Source organism: Dermacentor albipictus, chromosome 9, assembly GCF_038994185.2.
Source record: "Dermacentor albipictus isolate Rhodes 1998 colony chromosome 9, USDA_Dalb.pri_finalv2, whole genome shotgun sequence".
Classification (NCBI taxonomy): domain Eukaryota; kingdom Metazoa; phylum Arthropoda; class Arachnida; order Ixodida; family Ixodidae; genus Dermacentor; species Dermacentor albipictus.
Window position 1 is genome coordinate 63,276,177 of NC_091829.1, and position 20,799 is coordinate 63,296,975.

Sequence of the window (20,799 nt, forward strand, 5' to 3'; positions counted from 1 at the left end):
CGCGCCGCTAACCAAAGATGCCGTAATTCATCTTCCCAAATCCTCTCAATTCTGCCACAAAAGAGTAAAGTTAGATGCAAGGAACTATAGAAGTAACAGTGAATTTCCTGATACATTCGTATTATGCTAGAAAAGTTTTCATCTCTTCAAACTACACGCCATAAGCTGGCGAACGCGCAGTTCTACCAAACGATAGTTACTAAAGACTTAGGCTTGGAGTAGTGAATGGGTCTGTGTCGCGATTGGCCTCCTAGAGACCACTACTGACTAAGCCTACGCCAACACAGTAGGGCCCTCAGGCTTGCCGACTGTGATGCGGAAACTTATTACGAAGTCCATAACTGCTTGGAGGTCATACAGCTCCGTATCAGGGCAATCCGTGGTCTCCGCTGGACTCTACGGCGCCTCTTCAGTGGTACGGATCTGTACATTCGTATAAACTGGATCGCGTGCCCTGGCCTTGTCGCGGACAGTTTGCCAACACGGGCCACCAACACCCACCGGCAATGAGAATCGACTCACTGCCTGCCCCGCAGCGTAACTGAAGCTGACATGTTCGACTACGCTGGTGGTCAGTTTGTTGTCTCCAAAGAGTGCATAAATATTCTTGGACGTCGCACCTCCGATGCAGCGCATTGCATTGCGCGTATTTTCCCTTGCTCGCCTTCTGTGCACTGCTCGAATCTCGCACTACTTCGATGAGCCTTGACGAGCCGTCCCCTTTTACTGAATAAATGGCGATAACAAATGGTCCGTCTGGACGATTACACTAACATGTCAAAGCACATTACCGTTTTCTTCGTTAACGTTTTGGGGCTTTACGTGCCAGAACCACTTTCTGATTATGAGGCACGCCGTAGTGGGGGACTCCGGAAATTTAGACCACCTGGGCTTCTTTAGCATGCACTTAAATCTAAGTACACGGTTGTTTTCGCATTTCGCCGTTTTCTTTTTTCAGTACTAACCTGCAAAAACAATTCTAGTGAACATCGCGCTGTCTTCTCGTAAGTTCTTTTTTTTTTTTACTCGGCGTCAGAAAACTTCAAGGGATATTAAATCAGAACACTTTATCTGTTTAGACGAATAACGCGTCTTTGAAAACTCTGTTGTGGTTCATCTAGAAATAATTGCAGACGAAGGCTCCACCGTGCGATACCCCCTGAGGGGTCCCTAATTTCGGTCAACCAGCCCGACGAATGATGGTCGGTCACTACTTTGAAGGGGCGAGCGTAGAGGTAAGGCCGGAACTTCATGGTGGCCCATACTACAGCGAAGCACCCTTTCTCCGAGGTGGAGTAGTTTACCTCTGCGCGTGAAACAGTACGGCTGACGTAAGCTGTCACGCACTCTGTGCTCTCTTGGTGTTGTGCCAGGATGGCGCCAAGACCCCCGTTGCTGGCGTCGATATGGACTTCAGTATCAACGTCCTCGCCAAAGTTAACAGGAACTGGTGGTGTCTACAAACGCTCCCGTAGCTCTGCGAAAGCCGTGCCCTGCTCTTCATTCCAGCCAAATGGTGCATCTTCTCGTGTGAGGCGAGTCAGAGGTTCGGCAGTCGTAGAAAAATTGGCGATGAAGCGGCGATAGCACTCGCAGAGCTCCAGAAAGCGACGGACTGCCTTCCTGTCACGGGGAACAGGAACAGAGGCTAGTGGTCTTGACAGGGTCAGGCCGAACGCCATCCCCGCCCGCATGGCCGATAAAGTTAAGTTCTTTACAACCCAAGTGGCATTTTTCTGGCTTCATCGTGAGGTTAGCGACGCGGAGCGCTTCCAGCACAGTCTTCAGACATTGCAGGCGTTCATCAAAGGTCACCGAAAACACGACGACGTCATCAAGATAAACCAGGTAAGTATATGTCACGTCAGACCAGTGAGGACAGCGTCCATCATTCTCTGGAATGTCGCAGGCGCAGAGCACAGGCCGAAGGGGAGCACTTTGAATTCATACGGGCCATCCGGTGTAACAAAGGCAGCTTTTTCGCGATCTCGTTCATCGACTTCAATCTGCCTGCTCTTCAGATCTATAGATAAAAAATACTTGCACCCCCCCCCCCCCCTGTCCCAGTGTGTCGAGGAAGTCATTGATGCGGGGCTGTGGATAGACTTCTTTTTTAGTCACGCTGTTTAGCCTCCGGTAGTTAATGCAGAAACGTAGCGTTCCGTCTTTCTTCTTTACGAGGACGACTGGCGATGACCAGGGACTTTTCTAAGGCTGTATAACATCGTCCTGAAGCATCTCTTCGACTTGCATATGCATCGCGTCGAGCTCTTTGGTCGAAACTTGGCAAGGCTGTTGTTTTATGGGCTACACGTCGGTGCACGTATTGATTCGGTGTTTCGTGATGGGCGTTTGACGCACCTTAGAGGACGAGGCGAAACATTCTCTGAATTGAATCAGCAATTCATGCAGCGCAATGCGTTGTTGCTTCAGGAGGGTCTACCTTGTCGAGTGATGCAATCGCAGCCCTCGGCTTCGATGGGAAATCATTGTCCACTGATGCAGACCGAAAACATTCAGTAATGTCCGTCATGGGGGTAGGCGAAAACGATCGCAGTGCGGCAAGAAAGGTGGCGGTACTCACTGCTAAAATTCGTCGCAAGCGGCGTAGGACGTCCGTCACAAAGCGTGACGGGGCTGCGAGCCGCGTAGATATCTCGTGTGAGCAAGAGCGACACGTTGCCATCAGCGACTGCCTCGTGGTCAGATAACTTGTCGCAGACGACATCAACAAGGACGCTCAAACGTGCGGGTAACGCGATGCTATCGGCATAAACGTGAAACGGGGCGAGATTGCTGTCGTCCCGGTTCTGATCTGCTCCTCTCTCTGTCGAGAAGCTCGCGGTGCGCTCCCGAAGGTTCATAATAGCACCATATTCCCCATAGAAAGTCGATTCCCAGGATGAGGTCTTGGGAATATTTGCGAAGGCAACTGGAGAGAAACGTACGTTCGCAGACGTTAATTATGAGTGTGCGTATAAGCAGGATGACATGTCGGGCGGCAGTACGAATTTGTGTTCCGTACCAAGGCGTAGCTACTCTCTTCAGGTGCTTCGCTAGTTTTCGGCCCGTGATTGAATAATCAGCCCCTGCGTCCAATAACGCACTGATTTCATCGTGACCGCCGAGCACCACATAGCATCACCATCTAAAGGGAGGCGGCGTCCGAGTTCAGTTGCTGTCGTCGTCGAATCGCTTCTGGCACGTGCGCTCGTCGATGGCAGGCCTTGCTCGCATCGACTGTCAGCGTCCCGCGAAGGTCGCTGTCTTTACCGGCGTCGTCACGTATCCTTTGCCTCGCCTATGGGCTCATTCACACCGGCCACTTGAGGAGGTCGCGCGACCATTTGCGACTCGCAATCGAAAAGCGACCGAAGGCGACTGATGTTCACACCGGCAAGCCCGGCTGAGCGCGACCCGCAAGTCGCAATCCCGGAGATTATCGTTCTCAGCGGGAACTCTCGGAATCTACGCGGAATTTGAACGCGACGCCGGAGGAGGCCGGATGTAGACACACGAAAGATCACTTCCGGCGCGCCGCTGATTGGTTTATCAGTTTTGCGACCACGGTCGCGCGACTGAAAAATCGCGCAGAGAGCGACTGGCCCAAAATGGTCGCTTTTCAAGAAAGGCGACCGTTTGCGACCATTTGCGAATGGTCGCTTTGCGACCAACTTGGTCGCGCGACCACTGTCAGTCGCCGGTGTGAATGAGCCCTATAGCGGTGAACTGCAGTGGGAAAAACACCACAGAACAAAAGCGACAGCAGCAGCAGCAGCTATGCGTGCAGCTGTGCTGTAGAACCAGCAGTTTCGTTTTGCCGCGCTGCGGTCAACATTGGCACTGAGCAGATCATTCGTTCGAATGCACCTACAGTTGCCAGTAAAAATAATCTTAATTTGCCCAGGGTTCGTGCTAGTTATGGTAAACAAGCAATTGGATTTTCAGCCGTAAAATTTTGGAATGATTAACCAGTTCACATTAAAAGCGCCGAAAATGGCTGCAAAATACACACATCAATTTCTTACTGTAAACTATACTCTGGTCCTTTTTCTATGTTTCGCTTTTGCTGGTGCATTGTTTTTTTCTGTGCTAATGGTCTTTTGGTGTTACTAATGATAATTCTGTATATTTACTACTTTAATTAGCTGATACTACACATTTATGCTTTAAATACATTATAAATAGAGGTCGCCTTACAGTGCTCCAGTTTGGGATCCCCTTTTCTATCGTTCTTACGATACACTCTACTGTATTTGAAATCAATAAACTACACTGAACTGCAGTGCTTTGCGGCAGGTCGATAGACGGTGCTTTACATCTTTTAATATACCCTATTACAGATACGTATGTGCAACAGTTGATTTTCTGATCTAAAGTAATGGATGTAGAAGCTTGGCCCTCTTAATTTCCAGAGGCGGGCTCATCACCTTTGTAAAGGCACAGTGCTTCCAAAGCAAAAAAAAAAACAAAAGAAAGACGAACGCGCCACCGTATTTCATGATGGTTTCATTATCGACGACACGGCACGCATCACCGATGGAAGCTGCGACTGCCCGGCAGGGAAGCTCGCCTACAACTTAAAGATTGTTTTCCTAAGGAATATGATGCTTAGGTGAATTAATACCATGGTGGCCTTCGAAACTGTGAACTGGCTCGGCAGATGGCTGCAAACCAATTTTTTTGCGTCATATCCCGGTCACAGAGCTTCCGTCATGGTTGGAACATACTGCTATCTCAACAATGCTCTCTTTCGAAAAAAAAAGAAAGAAAGAAAAAACGATGTAATGCAACACAGATAAGGTTTCAAATACTCGACAAACATGCGCAACTGTGGTTTACGCGCATGGTTGCACCGTTGCGAATTGATTTTCTTTCAAACCAAGTTGCTTCAAACGCAGATATGCGCGCGGCTTCACGGCAACAGAAAAATTAATCGGTCTTTGTGTTTGTCTGTTTCGATCAAGGCAGTTACAATAACTTTAGAGCAAAACTCGACACGATATTCCGTTTCAGCTGCACACAGGGTAGTCGTTGCGCGTATTAAAGGTAAGCGCACATACTATCGGCGTCAAATAAAACGCGAACAGCGGAGCGCGTGGCCAAAGCATAACCGAAGGTATAGTACTTGCAGCCAGCCAGTCACCTACGGCAATCACTGTAACCTCCCTGCCTTTATCTCATTTGCATCTCTCTCTCTCTCTCCACCCGAAGTCGCCTACACAGTCACTCTAGTCATCACCATTGACAGGCACGCACATCCAGTTTGACTGCGCTGTAGGTTGATGCTCGCCCTGTGCTGCGATATTTTGGTTTCTGTTTTAGTTACCCTTTACTCGAAAGCGAGAAAACAAGAATGAAAGAAAACAGAAGCAAAGCTATCGCAGTACGCGTCGCAAGCATCAAACGCACCCTGCAGGTAAAGTGGATGAGCGAATCTGCCTCTAATGTTTACTTCTATACGGGCGCGAACTGTAACTTCGGATATCGCAGTATAGGGGAAACTTTCATCGCGCGGAGCACTCAAACCTCGTGTGCACGCTTGTCGATGACCTGTCGCAACTGTCACTCATGCCTCGGCCGCGCTGTTCGCGTTTCAGTTAACGTTCCTACCATACACTCTACTGTATTTGAAATCAATAAACTACAATGAACTGCAGTGCTTTGCGGCAGGTCGATAGACCTGAATTACTGCGTTAACACGCAGTAATCCGACCGTCAGTCGAAATGCGAGGGTAAGTCTGGCATAGTCCGGTGCATGCGCGTTCAGACTTCTTAGTTTCCACACGGTAAAAAGGACGGCCTGCGAACAACACCAAGCAGACGCGTTTCGCCGCCAACATATAACGGCGAGGATCAATTTTCTACATCAGGAACATTCGCAGAGATGTGTCAATCGACAAATGGTTTCCGCCCTCAAAGAATGTCACAGGCGCTCAGCACGATAAACAAAAACGTTTGTTTTACGTTGTCTGTTTGCTTACGTTGTGACACAAGATATCCCTGTGCTCAGTGTGACAAGTGGTCAGAACCATGGGATAACGTCCGGTTAACATCCTGTCGCATCCCACAAACTAACACCCATTAACCGCGACTGGTTTCAGGTTTAAGGGTAAAGCCTATTATTTTCACGGTGAAGCCGCATAGCGAGACGACTTTTAAATGAGTCGGTTTTAAATGAGTCTAGCGATTGAAGCAAACCACTATCTACTGATACAAGAACGCGATGGAAGCGCGAAGCAGCAAGAAAGCGCTTACTTTTTTTGCCCAGACTTGAGAAGGCCACCAAATACCGTGCGCAGTGGGACACGGTAGTCTACCGACATGGCGACAGATCACAGTCACCAGACGAGAGCACGAAGATAGATCAGTTCACCGCAAACGTTGATTCAACAAGCCACGTTGTGGTCAAGCGCACGTGACTGTTAACGAACAATGGCGGCCACTGGCTACTTCCTGTAAACTCGTACAGATGGCGCTGTAACGGATATTGTTTGTTTGTTTGTTTGTTTGTTTGTTTGTTTGTTTGTTTGTTTGTTTGTTTGTTTGTTTGTTTGTTTGTTTGTTTGTTTGTTTGTTTGTTTGTTTGTTTGTTTGTTTGTTTGTTTGTTTGTTTGTTTGTTTGTTTGTTTGTTTGTTTGTTGGTTGTTTGGTTTTCGCCACCATTGAGATTTTCAAGAATGGCAAAAACGAAATTAGAAGGGAAAATCTGTACGATGACACAAAGGGCAGTGCCTTGCTTTTTGAGACGCGAACTGGTTGCCTAATGACAAAAAGATACCGGAGCAAATGTTCGCAACAAGATTATGCATGCGTGGGTTGCAGCGAAATTCCAGTGACCACTCAGCACATTGTAATGTAATGCAAAGAAATTCACCCAATGGGACGCATAGGAAACGCCCTCCTTCCAGAAGCGCTGGGATTTAAAGCGGCTGGAAGCAGTAGCCGGTAAGCAGTCGAGATAAAAAATAATTCTGCGGTTTCACGTGCCAAAACCACGATATGATTATGAGGCACGTCGTAGTGGGGGGCTCCGTATTCGTCTTTTTTTTTGTTTGTTTTTTACCACCAGGGGGTTCTTTAACATGCACCCAATGCAAGATACACGTGCGTTTTTGCATTTCGCCCCCCATCAAATTCGGCCGCCGCGGCCTAGATTTGATCCCACGACCTTCGGCTTAAGGTTCATCTCCAAAGCGCATCGACCTGTTAATATAATGGTGAATTATATTTACCCCGATTCTTTTCTTTGCTTAATATTCGTTGATTTAGCCACTCAATATGTGTCACTCGGTTTCTGGCCAATCCTCCATCATGAGCGCGTCTCACAATGTGGGACCCCTACATAAAACACGAAGGTACAGCGTCGGCTGACAGATGTCTCTATAGCACATCGATATGTTTCAATACGACTAGAATGGTTAAGTATATTTCACGCATTCTTTGATTTGTTTTACTTTCTTTGAGTGTAGCCATTCTGCATGTGCCACCACAGGTGAGCCCGCGTTCTTCGCCAAATCCTCCGGAGTGGTTATGTCCCACTGTGGCACAGGAGGTGCAGAAACCCAAAACGTTGCCTGACGCTTGCCGTAATTTACTGCACGAACACCCGTCATCACCAAATTGTTACACATCGCCATTAGCTGCAAACCATTTATTTAGCCATTTCACTTGAGCTTCGCTTCGCATGGATACCAACATTTGCGTTGGCTCTGCCAATTTTATTTTATTTATTTATTTTTGGTGAAAAATCCTGAAGCGTGTACATTCCGTTTCAATCATATCAGGCAGCGCTACGAAGGCTAGAAAATATTCTCTTAGTTCTCGCATCCACGGCAAAAAAAACGTAGTTTGTCACATATATGATTGAATAACATAGCTATGCGCCATGCAATTTGATGTCACATTAGGCCTCATGCTATTATGTCTCAACTTATGACGCATTGATTACTAGGAGCATTCGACGATATCGACCAACTAATCACTGAGTGAGCGGAGTGATGCGTTTCTGCGTTGAGCGGGCACAGCGCACCACTTGCACTCGCGACCAAACATAGTGCGTTGCGCTTGAAGCACATGTGCGCAAAATTAATTAATTAATTAGTTAAAAGAAGCGGTCGACCAAGTGTCGACGCCAAAGAAAGACAAGGCCGACGTAAATGGTGGTGAAAATGATTCGATGTACAATTGCTAACTATATCTCTCCATTCTGTCTCTTCTTCATGTTCGTTATTTACACATGTTGTATTTTATTCGTGCCGTATTTCACGCGCATTTGCGTCGACCGTGTTCTTTTTTTTAACGTGGACACTCGGTTGACCCGTTCTTTTTTTGATCAATTATAACCCATACCGTTAATTTTACCTACTCTACGACTAATTCTCGCTTTTTGTGGGTCTTCTAGATACCAGTGCCTACCGCAAGTCCTGCTTAGTCTAAGCGAGATCGCTCCATTTCCTTAAAGTGTGCCGTAAAGTGGCTTTGCCTCAACATGTATGTATCTACGGCGGTGCACCCTTTACAGGCGCATAATTCAATAAGGTGACTTTTCTTTTTTTTTTTCTTCTTCTTATTGCGGAGCTGCATATGGCTCAGATTTGGTGTTTCGTGGCGTCTGTGTGCAGCAACTATCATCATGTGGGCCGATCCTGACGATAGTGCAGAAAAGGTCCAAGCTCAATGGCACATACCCCTGTGGGCTCGGGGACCGGTAATGCGCCCTTGAACTGCCCGCGTCACACGTGGGACCCAAAGAGGTCCCAGGCACAAGGGTAATAACGCGCATTTCTGAAAAAAATTTTTGTAAAGCTTTTTCAGAAAACACTGTTAAAAAAATTCTCGGAGCCAACCGCGCGAACACGCTCGTGCCACTGCTCCCACGTTCGTCGTCATCTTCTTCCACAGTTGGCTCCGTCGCTGCTCACCATTCCTGCGTAGAATTTCACTTCTCTTCTGTCGTCGTAATGGGGAGACCACATTTACGGGGGTAGGAGCCATTGCCTAAGGAGGTGTGAGCCACTCATTGTCTTACGTGACGGACACATTTAATAATAGAGGTGATAGGCTAATGTGTGTGCGTACCTATATCGTCACGATGACCACAGGTTAGGACCATAAATATGTTCGTACCTTTGTTAAAAATCCTGTGTCACCTCTGTGTCGTGCACTAAGTAGCTTCGCTGAACATTCACCTTCACAGAGTGGAATGGCTCATTATATTTTAATATATCAACACTAATTTATGATCGTGATGATATACGCTAAGCTTCTGTTTGGCCAATGACAATTTCGTACGCGCACACCTGATCAAGGTCTGGTGTCCAGGCTAGCAATACAGAATAAATGATAAAATTTCAGAAATGTCCGACGATTACGGTGCTTCCTAATGCGAAATTTTAACGTAGCTGTATACGGTTGTAGTTGTAATTCTGCCTACTCTGCGACTAGATATAGCTTGTCTCGTTGAGACCTACATATTGACACCTTTTTTGCGACTCACTACGACGCTCTAGAGGCGCGAAATGGCAGTTCTTATCGCTCCGTAAGTGGTTACAAGATACCCAGATCCCAGGTGCACCCAGCCCCTGTGAAGCCAGCAAAGTTGATCGTGCTTTCAGTACCTAGTTTGAAGTAATCTCACGTAAACAAGTTGCAGTTGTAGTATAACAAGTAGACATTTCGTAGGAAGCGTCGCGCGTCAAAACGACAGCAAAACACGCAGAGTGAGACTTTTTTATTTATTTTTTTTACCGCACCACCCGTAGCGCAGCTTCTGCAGCGTTGCTTGCTGAGTGAGAAACGGAGTATAGGCGTTTCTTTCTTTTTGTATTGTTTTTTTTTCGCTCAGGCTCACTCATTGGCATGCTTTCGACAGATGGCGTTAGCGCACTGTGTGCAGGGATCTTAGTGCGCAGCGAAGAATCTGGCGCTAGGTTACGCCTCAGCAGATGCAACAAGTTTCCCCTTCTATGAACAGTCACCCACCTTGCGGGCATCGTCGGAACTTATCTGCCGTATTCAGTGTTCCTGTGCTACGAGTTGTTCGATTAATTCATCCTCGCGCTGCAACCTGCTAGCCTCCTGGTTATCTCAGGTAGAAGAGCGACCACCGCTGGAAGCATTTGTCCGGGGTTCAAGTCCCGGGCCAGGACAATTTTTTTTTCAAGTGCGAATATTTCATTTCTGCGAAACCCGCAGGAGTGTTTCCTTTAGTTGCACGCTACAGTCGGGTGGATGATATTTTTTTCTTTCATGCAACGGAATACATGGACTCATTACAAAAAAGAAATTGGAACACTACCGTCGCAGTAGTGTGTTTGTAATGAAGTATCCACGAGTGTCTCAAATAAAGTGGGTCGAACATAAACTCAATATATGCTGGCTTTGCATCGAGTCTGCTCTTTACAAAATCACAATATGTGGCTTTCCCTAAATAACAACGTTTATTTTAAAGTTAACATAGCGGATTGCATTGCGCCTTGCTTTACCAACAGATGAAACGCCGTACTATACTAACATTCATCCACAGCTAGTGTGCCTCTCAGCCACCCTTTCCGTCCCGGGAAGCTGCACTGTCCAACTCGTACCCGGAGAGCCAGCGGTCGAAGTCCCCATGGGCCACCGCGCCCTGTACTGAGGGCTTCTCCCTCAGGCTCCACCCTCGGTTAGCAAACTAACAGCCTCCCTCTCCCAATTCGAGTCGACGACGACGTCTATCAAAAAGAAAGATCATTTGCGTTCTACGGAATATTATTTCAATCTTTCACGGGCAAGCTTCAATTTTTTTCCCCGCTTTGTTTTTCCCACTCAACCTCAGCGGTACGCGTGAAGCATGATTAGCGTCCCAGCGTACGCCCGTGTAGGCATACCTCGTGTCTTCTTCGAAGTTTCAAACGTTTCGAGGTACTAGAGAACGACGATAGAAGCTGTCGTTTAACCTTTCAAAACGAAACTACGTCTTTCAGCTCAAACCATGTCATGTAAGCGCGAACTGGCCGGGCCACGCAAACGTCGAGGCGAGCTCTGACAAACCATCTGCGAGGAGCGCGCTGACTCGCTAAACAACACCGGGCAACGTGCCTTCAAACGCGTTCGACTCAAGCCAACATCCAAGCCGAGTCAGCTCGCCTTCTGACTCAACCAGCTTGCGTCGAGTCCACGTAAACAATGCTGCAGTGGTACGAAGCAGAAACATTTTCGGGTCCGTATCGCAAAGTAGCGCGCCAGAGAACAACATTGAACGTGGCAATGATTGAGGTGCTCCGCTAATCACTCACAACCTCTGTTTCATGTGAGTACGTTCGGTAGAAGATTAAATATAGAGCGGAGCTGGCCGATTTGCCGCTTCACTGGACCGAGACGTGTTTTACAGCGACTGCTGTTATCGTTAAACTAATGCATGCTGCAACCTGAACGCATAGGCAATATCAGCAGCCACACTATCGGAAAATATCTAACGCCACTGAGCGTTCGATCCCGAGCATTACATTTAGCGTTTCTCTTTATTTACAACAATATCGCTGATGACGTACGTTAGATATAGACAAGTAATTAACATTAAAGAAAACATAAAGAGAGAACGCATTGGCGATGGCGACGCCAAACGCTGCGTCAGCTCCACTACTGTAGGCGTCAACGTCGCCGGCGACCGTACCTGCAAACGCAAACATAAAATGGTCTGTTGTGAGAAAAGTGCAAAATCAGCGCGAACGATAAGTCTGCTATGCTGACGCCGGTGCTCTTTTAAACAAAAACAAATTCAAGCTTAACTTTTTTTTATTATTTACGATATATCGGATAAAACTTTCAGTTAGAGTTAACTCCCATACTATTTTTGCTTAAGGAGTTAACTCTGTATTGTGAGCGAACTCCTTAACATTCAGTTAAGGAGTTAAGTTGCCAAGAATCATTCGATTGAGCAAGAGCATCCTTGACCTATACGATAAATGGGTGCATGCCAAAAACAGTCACGTCACAATGCGGTTGCATGCATCGCGACGCAACGGTAATTGTTAAAGCGCGCCATGTCTTTCTTTCGCCCACTGTCGTGTCAGAGAGGCGTGCTGGATTATGGTGCCCATCATTATGCCTGTAAATGCGAAAAAAAGAAAGGCAGCCGTATTCAGCGATTCCACCGGCTCTCAACTCATTTGCTGCGACAGAAGCGTTCTCAGTGATGACCAGCGCCCTGATTTTGTGTACCTGCATGCCTTGCACTGTGAGCACAGTGCAAGATTAGTTTGTACTCTGCTTTACTCGAATGATTATTGATTAGAGAGATAATTGGCGAGAACGCCCAGAAGAGAGCTAGAAGCCCATAAAGCGTGGTTGCCCTTGTGCCAGAAAAAGAAAAGTGCGTATGATTATCTGCTGCTACGTTGTTAGAACTTTAGAAATGCGTTTGTTGTTGTTGTTGTTGTTGTTGTTGTTGTTGTTGTTGTTGTTGTTGTTGTTGTTGTTGTTGTTGTTGTTGTTGTTGTTGTTGTTGTTGTTGTTGTTGTTGAGACTGCAATCAGACTGCCGGCAGCGCAGTTAACGCCAATTATTTTATATTGTTCAGAGCTTTTTCATTGCGGAATGATTTTCTTAACGGCACTGCCGACATTCAAAATCGCGACACATTTTTTTGCATCGTTTGTATCAATATGGGGGCAGTCTCGTTCTACGCGTTCATATCCCCCGATTCAAGCTTGCGTTCGTTTAAGCCACGTTATATATATATATATATATATATATATATATATATATATATATATATATATATATATATATATATATATATATATATATATATATTCAGTATTAGAATGCCCAAGTACCGAAATACCCGCCGCAGTGGCTTAGCGGCTATGGTGTTGCCCTGCTATAAGCACGAGGTCGAGGGATCAAATCCCGGCCGCGGCGGCCGCATTCCGATGGAGGCGAAATGCAAATAACGCCGGTGTCCCGTGCAGTGGGGTCACCTTGATGATGCCCTGTCAAAATCAACCCGTTGTCCTCCGCACTACGACGTGCCTCATAATGAAACCGTGGTTCTGGCACGTAAAAGCCCCAGAATTCAATTAAAACTGGAAGCACGTTTAGAAACGTTTAACCCTGGGTGCAGCCCACGTTTCTCGGCGCTACTTGCACGCTGCCACTTTTCAGTTTCGTATGACACCTGACACCTGTGAGAACTTAACCTCGCCGTACAGTCTAACGCCTTTATAACGAAGCGCTTGGTGCCTCCGAAATCGTTCGTTATACACGGCCCTTCGTTGTAAAAAACGCGAGTGATGGCGCCGCTCGCAACAGCACCGGCAGGGCCCGCCCCAGTAACAGCGAATCCCTAAATTCAAGAGACGGTTAGAGAAAGACTTAGTGGCTTATAATTTTTTGCGCACATCGGCCGACAGTATACGTGCGACTGCAGCCGAGCGAGATGCGACGGGCTCGCAAGTGCTCGATGATGTTCACTTCGTTTCGTAGACTAACACTTGGACAGCCGCAAACGGCCCCTTGGCAACAGCAGGTTTCGCCGGCGTGCTCGAACTTGTAGTTGACAGAGTTCACCGGTGTTAAGTTCCACGGCCAGCTCCTACAGCTCGGTAAACCTAGCACGGCCGCCAAGTGCGGGGCAGGAAATTTTTTTGCGACTAATGTGTCGCTAAGTTTAGCACTGTTACCGTTACATTGTTATCGCTGCATCTTTACGCTCACACTGGTACTCCTCTTGCAGCGTTCGGCTGTCCGGGCCCGCTGGGATTTTCTTCTTTACTTTTTTTTTTGCGTCAGATATGGGATGCTGTCGTAGATAATGCGGAGGGCAGCGTAGGTGCCGGTCCCTATACGAACGTTCTTTGTAAAACAACAATTAATCCTTCAGGGATCCCCAAATGTATCCGTTGTACAGGTGCATTAATTGTAGTATAGTATTCGCTGTGGAGGCATGCACAATAGACATTAAGCATTGGAATTTGGCCAGGACGTACGGAATCCTTCGTTATACAGGCAATTTCATTGCAGTAGCGTTCGTTAAAAATGTGTCCGACCTTGGGCATTTTCTAACCCCCCCCCCCTTCCCTCATTTTATGATATTCTCGAGCCTGTTAGGTAATACGCGCTAAAATGAATGAATGAATGAATGAATGAATGAATGAATGAATTCTTGCCTTACCATTACACGTAATCCAGCACGACTGCTGACGGATCTTCTAAGCCGCTTATGTTCCTGGGTTCGACTTGGACATCTGGAGGCGCGTCATGCGTGCGAAGAACAGAGGGTTAAATTTCGGCGCCCTTCCGAGCTCGTCGAGCGGCAACAAGCACGTGAAAATTTCCCCGGCCACACGTCAGCGTATCGCTGCAAACGGTAAGACTAACATGTGCACACGACTGCGCCGTACGACTGCATTCAGGTGCCAATGAGCGAGCACTAAAGATCAGCACCAAACCTGTTTCGCCCTCCCCCCCTCCCCCCACCCTCCAACGTGATCTTTTCGAAAACTTCATATTCGCCAATATATAGTACAAAAAACAACTGCCGCTTGAAAGCGGACAACGTCTTCCTTTCTTTTGTAAATTTCGCGCCGACGCCAGCGTCATACGTCGTGTGACGTCACGGACTACAATGCCCTCGGGCTACTTGCGGCGAAAAAAAAAATATTTTTACGTTTTTACGCAGATAACAGCAGGTAACAGCAGATTTGTTGAAGGATGGTGGACAGATTGTTCTAGAGAAACTGGCCACCCTGTATACGCAATGCCTCATGACCTCGAGCGTACCGGAATCATGGAAGAACGCTAACATAATCCTAATCCATAAGAAAGGGGACGCCAAAGACTTGAAAAATTATAGACCGATCAGCTTACTGTCCGTTGCCTACAAACTATTTACTAAGGTAATCGCAAATAGAATCAGGAGCACCTTAGACTTCTGTCAAGCAAAGGACCAGGCAGGATTCCGTAAAGGCTACTCAACAATGGATCATATTCACACTATCAATCAAGTGATAGAGAAATGTGCAGAATATAACCAACCCTTATATATAGCTTTCATTGATTACGAGATAGCGTTTGATTCAGTCGAAACCTCAGCAGTCATGGAGGCATTACGGAATCAGGGTGTAGATGAGCCATATGTAAAAATGCTGGAAGATATCTATAGCGGCTCCACAGCCACCGTAGTCCTCCATAAAGCAAGCAACAAAATCCCAATAAAGAAAGGCGTCAGGCAGGGAGATACGATATCTCCAATGCTATTCACAGCGTGTTTACAGGAGGTATTCAGAGACCTGGATTGGGAAGAATTGGGGATAAAAGTTAATGGAGAATACCTTAGTAACTTGCGATTCGCTGATGATATTGCCTTGCTTAGTAACTCAAGGGACCAATTGCAATGCATGCTCACTGACCTGGAGAGGCAAAGCAGAAGAGTGGGTCTAAAAATTAATCTGCAGAAAACTAAAGTAATGCTTAACAGTCTCGGGAGAGAACAGCAATTTACAATAGGCAGCGAGGCACTGGAAGTCGTAAGGGAATACATCTACTTAGGGCAGGTAGTGACGGCGGATCCGGATCATGAGACGGAAATAATCAGAAGAATAAGAATGGGCTGGGGTGCGTTTGGCAGGCATTCCCAAATCATGAACAGCAGGTTTCCATTATCCCTCAAGAGAAAAGTATATAATAGCTGTGTCTTACCAGTACCAGAGTCCTTCCATGTTTTTCTGGTCACGAAACTCCGCCGTCACGCTATGGGAGAGGTTCATATGCTGCCAAAAGGTGCCGCGACGCGGCGCCACTGTGCCACAGAGGGCATCGTTCGCGTACCGAAATGCGTGCAGTGCGAGGCGAGCTGACTTTTCGGGTGCGTTCTGTGCGTGTGCTGTGCTATTTTTCGAGTGTTGGGCTGTTTGGTTGAAGTGGTGGGGTGGGACAACGATGCCGAACACGTGTTGCGTGCCTGGGTGCCGTTCCGGCTACAAGGGCACGGCCGAAAAGGTGTCGTTGTTCTGTTTACCTAATAACAAGGAGCAGCGCGAGAAATCGAAGCGGGCCATACCGCGGCAGGAAAGTGGCGGTTTTAATTTCGAATCGAAGTATACACGTGTGTGCGCGAAACACTTTGACGCCTCGGACATCGTCACTGCGTACAATTTCAACATCAACGGCGACGACGTGTCCCTGGAGCGTGAGAAGCCGACGCTGAACACATTTGCTTTTTGCTTTGTTGCAACCTCAATTTGTGTTATACCAGGATAGAGTAGTTCACAGCAATAGCGCCCTTACCCCGACCATCTATGAAAGGTATAGCATTAGAATTCCTTTAAATGCAAGTGTTAAAACAGAATAATATGCATTGTTTTATTTTCCATTGTCCTTTAGTCTTGGCTAATGATGGGCTACAATTCTTCAATTGCACGCACTTTTAAGTCTATAAGCTGCTATGAGTAAGAAGGTTATTAGCACACTGTTAGCTACATTTGTATTGTGATTTGCTGAGCAAGTTTTGTCTGCATGTTTAAGTAACAGCTGAAGAAGTAGAAAGGTGGTATTTCTAACAAGCCATTTAAAAAAAATTGCTGTATTTGTGATGTGGCTACTTGTGTTCGTTTGAGAGTTCTTTAGCCGTGTGTTATGAAATGCTTATGCTTTACACTTTCTTGTTTATAGAAACAATCCACTATGCATTCTGTACTTATTGCCATTCGTTTGCTGGTGTTTGTTTCCTGCCTCCCAATGCATACCTCTCACGTTTGATCTTATTTCTTTATGCGTATTATATCAGTGTTATGCTTTTAACAAACTTCTTGCATTGTGAATGGTGGACCATTTGTGACCGGACGCCTCCGTGCTATCTGTATTTCGCTCCGCTTATTTTACATGATAAATAAATGATCGTGCTTGTATTTTGTTTTTGCACCAACACGTTTTATTTATTTTCTTAATCGAATTATAAAGTTTTTTTTTCATTTTTCGACCATGATAAGAGTATCAGGACCGGTGATTGCAACATTTTAACATATTGTAAATAGTTGCGAATTAAGAACCAAAATACCTAGTCTCGTCGTTTCTGCGTCGAAACCACGAGCAGTGTGAATAAGTGCTGGGCTTACTGACGCTTCTAAACGACTGCTTGCTAAGGCAATTGCCTAATTACAGCTAGTTTCAACTACGCAGGTCCTAACATTTCAGGTTCGCCTTAATCCGTTAAAAGCCGCACCGAAGGCATTTAGCAGGATGCGTTGTTGGGCAAGTTGGTTCATTGTAGTAGGAAACATTGGTTGCGCTTTCTAGACAATCACATGTAAGAAGACAGGACAGGTCTGTCTGTCTGTCCTGTCTTCTTACATGTGATTGTCTAGGAAGACATTTAGTAGCGAAGTTCGTCTTGCATTAATTCTACCTAATTCTTATTCAGAAATGACATCGCTTTGCAAGAAATCTTAAGCGCATGGAGCAGCTCAGTTCCCTTTTCTTTGTCATTAAGTATTCTACGGTAGCAGCCCTTTGCAATAGCAATGTCATACTTTTGATCTCGTTATAAGATACTGCCCACAAAGTCCTTCTATCCTACAGTTTAACAGAAACTGAACAGCTGTGCTCGGCGAACAATCTGGCGCTATGCGCAACGGAGAATTGGCGCTTACTCCTCCGGTGATAAGTGGGACCACTGGCGTTTTGTTGCGAATGCGCGGTGTTTACTTTAAGGCAAATATTAAAAAGCGGAGCCCACCGAAGCGTTGAGGCGAACGGCGATGACGAAGCAATCCGGACCGGGACCGCCCGGCCGTGTACAGCGGACGCACTTCGACGGGGGCGAATTGCAAAACACCCGTTTATTTAAATTTAGGTGCATTTTAAAGAATCCCAGGTGATCAAAACTAATCCCGAGTCCCCCACTACGGCGTGCCTCATAATCGTATCGCGGTTCTGGCTCTTAAAATTCCAGATCTTTCTTCTTTTTGGTCTGAGACCGCCGCAAGCTCCATGTTATGAGCGGCTTTTTTTTTCGTCCCGTGCGCTCATATCATCGCAGAAGACACGCTCAGGCAGTAATTTAATTATATTCAATGTTAAAAATAGTTACCTGAAACTAAAGCGATCGTTGAGGAAGTTGAGAAAGCTAGAATACCGAGGCTGCCCCACACACAACCACAGCCGTAGCGGCGTTCGCATGCCCTCTCATGCACGGTTGCGCCTCTAGCGGCGGGCGCTGGCGCTATATGAAACTGAGGCGGCAGTTTCGTGACCAGAAAAAACATGGAAGGACTCTGATACAAGACTGCTCTCGGCCTTCCCCCCAACGCGTCCACGGCGCGTCTCCTCCGCCTGGGAGTCCACAACACGCTCGACGAACTGATCGAAGCTCACCGCACCGCTCAGGTGCAAAGCCTTCATCGTTCGCCGACCGGTCGCTACATCCTCTCTTCCATCGGTCATGACACCTCTTCTCACCCGCCAGACCTGGTCTCACTACCGCATGCTCTTCGGGCAGCCTTTTCTATCAAGCCGCTACCCAAGAATATGCTCCCGGGACACCACGACGCCCGTCGCCAAGCCCGTGCGGCCATGCTTCACGCCAAGTACGCCGACCACCCGGCCATCGCCTACGTGGATGCGGCCAGATACGCCTCGCCCGGGGACGCCTTCGCAGTCGTCTCCGTCTCGCCCTCCTCGGTACCCTCGGCACCCTCGGGGCCGACAATCACGGCCGCCACCGTTCGAACGCCCTACGTCGTCGAGGCTGAGGAGGCGGCCATCGCTTTAGCCGCCACCTCGACCAACGCCAGCGTCATACTCTCCGACTCCAAGCACGCCATCTCCAATTTCGCCCGAGGTCTCGTCTCGCCTTCCACCTTACGGCTCCTTCGCTAACTTCTACTGGAGGACGAGCCGTGTCACATTGAACTGGTCTGGGTCCCCGCCCACTCGGGTCACCCCGGCAACGAGTCGGCTCACCAACACGCTCGAGGATTCGTCGACCGAGCGGTGGGCCCCTCCGCGTTGGACGCCCCGGTGCCGGAGCCCCTGGTCACCTACCACGACATTACCCAGCACTATCGCCTCGAACGGTACGCCTACCCACCTCCACATGGCAGTCTTCCCAAGCGGTCCGAGATCGCCTGGCGTCGCCTCCAGACCCGCACCTTTCCGTGCCCCCTAGTGTATTCGCACATCCACCCTGGTGTCATTGATCCACGCTGCTGCCTGTGCGGCGACGTTGCCTCCTTGAACCACATCCTCTGGGGCTGCCCGGAAGATCCCCCGCCCGCCGACCTCGTCTCGCCACCCCCAACCGACGAACAATGGGAGGCCCTTCTCTCCAGCACCGACCGAGACATCCAAACACGGGTCCTGGCACGAGCTGAAGACTCCATCGTGAAGCACAACCTGGAAGCCTACGTAGCTTAGCCTCCCTTATCCCTTACCCCTTCTAATAATAAAGTTGACACTCACTCACTCGGCCATTTGCGGAAACGCACGCAAGACGGCAGAGCGTTCAGCAGGACGAACGCATGGCGACTGCCTAATGCTGTGGCGCCATCTGGCGTACAGAAATTAACGCACGTTCGTTTGTACAGCGGCGTCATTTGTCAGGCGTGGCCGCTACAGGAGAGGCGATACGTCATTTGAGGTGACTAAACGTCGCCAAAACGTTGTCGCCCAAGAGAGATGAGACTTGGCGAAAGCCGCTTTTACCGTTCGTGTGTTGTGTCGCCACGAAGGGCTAATAACAAGGCCAGCATTCGGATCGAAGTGGGTGGCCTCGGTGCCCGTGGTGTCGTTGCGCTAGCCATGCACAACTAGCAGCGCTAAATCTAAGTGTTACCGTTGTTACACATATCGCAAGGCTCCTAATAGCGTTCTTCAGCTACTTGCTGTCTGCAATGACAGCCAAGAAATAAATGGTAAATGCAGCCATCGCTTACTCCCATGTCACGCCGAGTATAATGTATCACCGATGTTTTTGTGATTATTATTTATCAGCTATTTCTTTTGACGCTGCCGGGCCTGGAGATACAACACTGAACTGGTAAAGTTTCGATTTTTACATGTCAGGTGACACCAGGGCATTAACGTTGGCGATGCGCTGGCGATTAAGAACGCCCTAAACAGCAGGCTTGTGCCAGCACCACCTAGATAGCACAATACCTTTTTCACTCCGATCCATGACGTCATGTTACTGGCCCGACTACCATAGAATCTAATGGGGATGTTCCCGAGTAGGCAACAGGGATTTTTACGTCACCGCTTTCATCACGCCAGCCTTGTGAATGGAAATTTCGGGCCAGTAGCGTGACGTCATGGATCGGAGTGAATAGGCCTTGTGCTATCTAGGTGGTGTTGCCTGTGCACCCTGCTTTATGACATGCTACTTGAGCGAAGTTTTCATTACCTATCCCGGCTTGGCGAAAGCGGTGATGTCAAAAACACCGCGGCTTACTTGGTATCCCCGTTAGATTCTGTGGCACTCGGGCAAGGTAGCATGACGTCACGGATCGAAGTGCACCAGCCTTGTGCTATCTAGCAGTCGTTGACTAAACGCGCCCGATTCCTGACGTCGTCACTAGTTTGACTCTACGCTCTAGCACGGCATGCAACTCGTAAGGGGGTGGTTTAGTGGCTGTGACGTTGAGCTGATGATCTCGAGGTCGCGGTTTGGACCCTGGCCGCGACCGGCTGGGTATGGGCCAATACCGGGCGAAATACAAAAACGCTCTTGTAGTTATATTTCAGTGCACGTTGAAGAGCCACAGGCGGTAAAAATTAATCGAGAGTACCTACTATACAGGGCGCCTCAGGATCAGATCGTGA

General features: G+C 47.8%; 1 protein-coding gene across 3 annotated transcripts in view; it reads right to left on the reverse strand.

Moving 5' to 3' along the window:
• The window catches only part of LOC135921834 (zinc finger and SCAN domain-containing protein 2-like), a 34,658-nt gene extending 20,355 nt beyond the window's left edge, over positions 1-14,303 (reverse strand). The window contains exon 1 of one of the 3 annotated variants that reach the window (XM_070526139.1): positions 14,156-14,303. The gene's annotated coding sequence lies outside the window, so the exon portion shown is untranslated. Of the gene's footprint in view, positions 1-6,258; positions 6,392-14,155 lie in introns of those variants that run through there. The other 2 variants (XM_070526135.1, XM_070526143.1) reach the window with 2 other exon arrangements.
• Positions 14,304-20,799: the final 6,496 nt, after the last annotated feature.